This window comes from Durio zibethinus, chromosome 8, assembly GCF_047325235.1.
Source record: "Durio zibethinus cultivar Kanyao isolate XHJ-2024 chromosome 8, ASM4732523v1, whole genome shotgun sequence".
Taxonomy (NCBI): Eukaryota; Viridiplantae; Streptophyta; class Magnoliopsida; order Malvales; family Malvaceae; genus Durio; species Durio zibethinus.
In genome coordinates, this window is record NC_143169.1 from 29370347 (window position 1) to 29376135 (window position 5789).

General features: G+C 40.2%; 1 pseudogene; it reads left to right on the forward strand.

Moving 5' to 3' along the window:
- Positions 1–706: 706 nt before the first annotated feature.
- On the forward strand, positions 707–1791 carry LOC149517898 (18S ribosomal RNA; annotated as a pseudogene).
- The last annotated feature ends 3998 nt before the right edge of the window (positions 1792–5789 follow it).

Consider the following 5789-nt stretch of genomic DNA (forward strand, 5'->3'; position numbering starts at 1 on the left):
TCGGGTAATGTCCCCCTGGGTGCTGACAATATAGTTTACATGTGCGGTCCCAACCAGACCAAGCATCGATGGTGTCATGTCATTGTTGTTTATTAGATGGTAGATGTAGTCTCTAGCCTTTACTTGTGTTTTACTTATGCGTAGTAGTTGTGGCATGACCTCATATGTCATTTGCTCTGCTCACTTGTTGTATAATTGAATAGGTGGGTTATGGACTGATGTGTGTGGATGCTACCACTTATATATAATAGGTATATGAATGGTGCTATGGTTGTGTTTGTTGGCAGACTCCATAATCGATGCATTAAACTATCAACCCATCATCTTTTTCAATCTCCCTCTATGAGGTCATCGTACCTTAAGGGTGCCATCGAGATCTTGTGCTGCATACTAAATCGATGGAAACTGGATGTCTTGCCATCCTTTATTGGTTTTATGTCTTTTTAGGCTATAGGTCAAACCTCAATCATGCCCCATGTCCCAAGTGTGCCACCCAAACCTCTATGGCCACATTGGTGCATTAGTGTTTGATCATGCTCTTAGATGCAGAACATTTTGTAAGCATGGTCTCTTAGCCCTTGTTCATCCAATGTTATGCATTTTATGTGCTCGACATGCACGATGCTTATGCTCTGTGTTAGCTCTCTCCGTTGTTTAGTCGGTGTGTTAAGGCCCATGTAGTGCCAACATCCTAAAAGAATGCTACCTAGTTGATCCTACCAGTAGTCATATGCTTGTCTAAAAGATTAAGCCATGCATGTGTAAGTTTAAACTAATTCAGACTATGAAACTACGAATGGCTCAACAAATTAGTTATAGTTTGTTTGATGGTATCTAGTACTCGGATAACCGTAATAATTCTAGAACTAATATGTGCAACAAATCTTGACTTCTGAAAGGGGTACATTATTAGATAAAAGGTCAATGTAGGGTTTGCCTATTACTCAAATGATTCATGATAACATGATGGATCACATGGCCTTTGTATCGATGATGCATCATTCAAATTTTTGCCCTATCAACTTTTGATGGTAGGATAGTGGCTTACTATAGTGGCAACAAGTAACAAAGAATTAGGGTTTGATTCTAGAGAGGGATCCTAAGAAATGGTAGCGGGTGTGCAAATTACCCAATCCTGACTTGAGGAGGTAGTAACAATAAATAACAATACTAGGCTCTATGAGTCTGGTAATTGGAATGAGTATAGTCTAAAACCCTTAATAAGGATCCATTAGAGTTTAAGTTTAGTGCTAGCAGTTACAATAATTCCAGCTCTAATAGTGTATATTTATGTTGTTGCAATTAAAAAACTTGTAGTTGGAACTAAGGTTGGGTTATTCGGTTTACCTCATAGTGAGCATTGGTCTACTCATCCCTGCTACCAGTGATGTACTCATGGCCTTAACTAGCCGAGTCATTGCTCTAGAGTTGTTACTTTGAAGAAATTAGAGTGGTCAAAGCAAGCCTAAGATTGTATACATTAGCATGGATAACATCATAGGATTTTAGTCCTACTGTGTTAGCCTTTGGGATTAGAGTAATGATTAATAGGGATAGTCAAGCGCATTCATATTTCATAGTCAGAGGTGAAATTCTTGGATTTATAAAAAATGAACAATTACAAAAGCATTTGCCAAGGATGTTTTCATTAATCAAGAATGAAAGTTGAGGGCTCAAAGACAATCAGATATCATCCTAGTCTCAACCATAAACAATGTTGACCAAGGATCGATAGTGTTACTTTTAGAAATCCATCAACACATTATGAGAAATCAAAGTCATTAGGTTTCGAGGGGAGTATGGTTGCAAGGCTGAAACTTAAAAGGATTGACATAAGGGTACCACCAAGAGTAGAGCCTGTGGCTTAATTTGACTTAACATAGGGGAACTTACCAGGTTTAGACATAGTAAGGATTGATAGAATGAGAGCTCTTTCTTGATTCTATAGGTGGTGGTGCATGGCTGTTCTTGGTTGGTGAAGCAATTTGTCTAGTTAATTTTGTTAACAAATGAGACTTCAGCCTACTAACTAGCTACGAAGAGGTGATCCTTCATGGCTAGCCTCTTAGAGGGACTATGGTCACTTAGGTTAAGGAAGTTTGAGGCAATAACAAGTTTGTGATGCCCTTAGATGTTCTAGACTGCACACACACTACACTAATGTATTCAATGAGTTTATATGTCACTGTCCATAGGAAAGACCAAGCCAAGGGTTCTCATTGAGACAGGGAGCATTTCTAAAGCTAATGAGACCAAGTCAATTTGTAAGGTAGACTAGGCATAGAGGTGCAATAGAGGTCCCAGGGGTAGGACCATGACCCAAAATGGATGCATAGGCACTGAAATGAACTTAAGAAGCTTAAGCCAGTGGATTTGGTTTGGTAGCTTTTAGATAGACCCAGGCATGGGTGCAGGTGTATGCCTAAGCATAGGTAGAACCAAACCTAGCACAAGCCTAAAAAAGGGCCCTACATGGGCACTGCTAAAGAAAGAGTCCAAGATAATTCAAACTCCTTTGTAATAGAGTCCATGTAAAAATAGAACTCTTTAATGTAATCCTATTGTAATGTCCTATATATATTGGACTCTTTGTAAGCTTAAGATAGGAACTATGTCAACCATTGATTCAAGGGAGCCTTAGTTATAAATAGGTGGTGCCCCCAACCTCATTATACTCTCCACAACTTAAGTAATACAAGTTTACTCTTGCCTATCTCTGTCATTCACTTTAGCTTTCTATTAAACAGTTTATGTATAGCCTTATCTAATAGCAGATTGGGGCAACTAGCCTTGGAGTTTTGAGTACCCATGCCATCTGTCTAGTTAAAGGCTTATCTAAGATACTAGATAAGTCAATTCTAGGGTCTTAGAGCCATACAAGTCAAAGCTTGAGTCTCAGCCTATGATAAGTGGTATTAGAGTAGGTTTAGAACTAGTTCAGAGTCAGTAAAAACTAGTCCAGAGTGATTAATACTGTGTGCTGCTGGAACTAAACTTAACATTGGGAGAGGTTTCGAACGTGTTGGTGTAGGCATTCAATTTTGTGGTGTGGGCATCGTAGGTCATTTTTGTGCTTGTGTGCTGGTGATATGCCCCCTAGTGCACAAGATACATGTGTACAAGAGTGTAGACTAGGTGTTCAATTTATTACTATTATGGTACTATAGAAGTGCTAGGCACGGTATGTAGGTGCATAGACTGGTGGCTGACCAAGAATGCAGGGCATGTTAAGCTAATGTGTAGATTGGTGCTTGACAATGTGTGTGTGTTGGTGTGTTGTGCCAACAGATAGGTGTGTTGGTTCATGGGGACCAAGACTAGATCACTGGAATGTGCAAAAGGTTGAGGTAGTCTCTTTGGTTTTGTAAATTGTTTAGGGTTGTTGCATCACTAGGGAAAACTAGACTGAAGGCCAGGGTAAGGGCCTTGATAAGTGCCCACCTATAGATGAAGAAAGGAAGGCTAGATTGAGAGACATGGTGATGTCACTAGATACCCAATTGTAAAAGTTCAAGGTAACTATTGTTGAATTGAGGTATAGGTTCAAGGATAAGGAAGGATCCTTGAATGAGGCATTAGAGGTGCTCATGCAGTGGAATGAGGCATTGGAGGCCATGGTGTCAACCTTGCAAGAGGAGCTAGCAAGGCTTAGGGTTGATCATACTACTTTTCAAACTGCCATAGTTGTTGGTAAGGGCTTAGGACCTAAGGTGGTGGTGGCTAAGCAATTTTTAGATGGTCAAAAGCTAGGAGTAAAGACCATGCTGCAACAAAGAGGTATGTTAGAGTCAAGTTGGGTTAATGTTGTTGTGGAATCGAAGACTCAGGTTTAGTGCACCAAGTCTTCAAAGCTTAGGGGAAACAACCAAAGTGGGGAGACACCAATGTTTGATCCTTAGGGGAGGAAAGGGCTATGAGAAATCCCAAATTTTGCATGGCCACTATTGCCACTAGTAGGGGCAAGGAGAATAAACCCTTGAGTTACTTTTTATGTAACAATTAGCATAGGGTGAAGGAGTGCCCGAGGTGTGCAAGCCTTCAACCATCAACTACTCAGAGAAGTTGTTTGTAGGCAAGAGTAGTAGTGGTGATGAGCACTAAAATGAGCCTAAAGTGATGCAGCTTGACATTTTTCAATTCTGTTGAAAAGGCAGAACCTCTCTAGGAGATGACAGTGAAGTGGTAATGGAGTGCCACAGCATTAGTCCCAAGATGTAGCCATATCCTTCCAAAAAAATTTTGTAGCAGGCAACTTAAAGAAAGTAGAGTAGACATTGGGTGTGTAGGCAAAAAGGATTAGTGCAGCACAGGGTTAATGATACTCGAGAGAACAACAGTAAAGTACTTATTTGGGTATAGGACAGACATATGGGAAATCTAGTTCGAGGGGAGAAGATGAAGTTGATTTGCACAGAAGCATGCAGTTCAGGTGTAGCATCCCCCTAGCAATGAGGGTGTTGCTATAATGAGTGGGGGAGAATGTCACAGTCCATAAGAAGGACCAAGCCCAAGGGTTCTCACTGAGATAGGGAGAGGTTCTAAGGTAATCAGGACCAAGTTAGAATGCAAGGAAAACTAGGCCCAGAGGCATAATAGAGGTCTTGGTGGTAAGACCATGACCTAGAATATGTGCATGGGTGTCGAAACAAGCTTAGGGAGCTCAAGCTAAAGGATCTAGTTTGACAGCTTTCAAATAGACCTAGGCATAAGCACGTGAGTAGGCCCAAGCATAGTAGAACTAAACCATGCAAAAAAGGGCCCCATATGGATATTGCTAAAAAAAGAGTCCAAGCTAATTCAAACTCCTTTCTGATAAAGTTTATGTAAAATTAAAACTCTCCAATGTAATCATATTGTAATGTCCTATATATATTGGACTCTTTGTAAGCCCTAGGATAGGAACTATGTTAGCCATTGGTTCAAGGGGGCCTTAGTTATAAATAGGAGAAGCCCCCAACCCTCACTATACATACCACAATTTGAATAATACAAGTTTACTCCTTCCTATCTCTATTGTTCTCTTTAGCTTTCCATCAAGCAATTTATGTGCAGCCTTGTCTAGAAGTAGATTAGGATGGTTGGCCTTGGAGTTTCAAGTGTCCATGCATTAATCTAGTTAAAGGTTACTCTAGGACACCGAATGAGTTAATTCCTGGGTCTTAGAGCTACACATGTCAAAGCTTGAGTCTCAACCTGTGACATATAGCCTTGGCTGATAGGCCCAAGTAATATTTGAAATTTCATCATCATGGTGATTGATCATTTTAATTGTTGGTATTTAACGAGGAATTCTTGGTAGGCATGAGTCATCAGCTCACACTAACTACATCCTTGCCCTTTGTACATACCACCCATCACTCCTACTGATTGAATGGTCTGATGAAGTGTTTAGATCATGGCAATATGATAGTTCATTGCCTATGATGTCTCGAAAAGTCCACCGAACCTTACATTTAGAGGAAGGAAAAGTGATAACAAGGTTTTTGTATGTGAACTTGTGAAAAGATCATTATTGAAACTTGTTACAATGTATTAACAAAACACTAAGAGGGCAAGGGTACCTGCATGTGTCAAGCCCCTTCCTATTCTAGCTGTGCATGACAATCGATTCATTTCACTTCCTAAGCGGGTGAAACTATTAGTATCATTGCTTACGGTTGAATAACGAACCCTTGGTGCCAAACACCCTAGTGAACCAGAATGAAAAAGAGTATGTGTGCCTTCTCCATCCTATTCATGGTGCATACATGGGCGACATCATGACTCCTTTTTTCATGAAAAACCAAAAC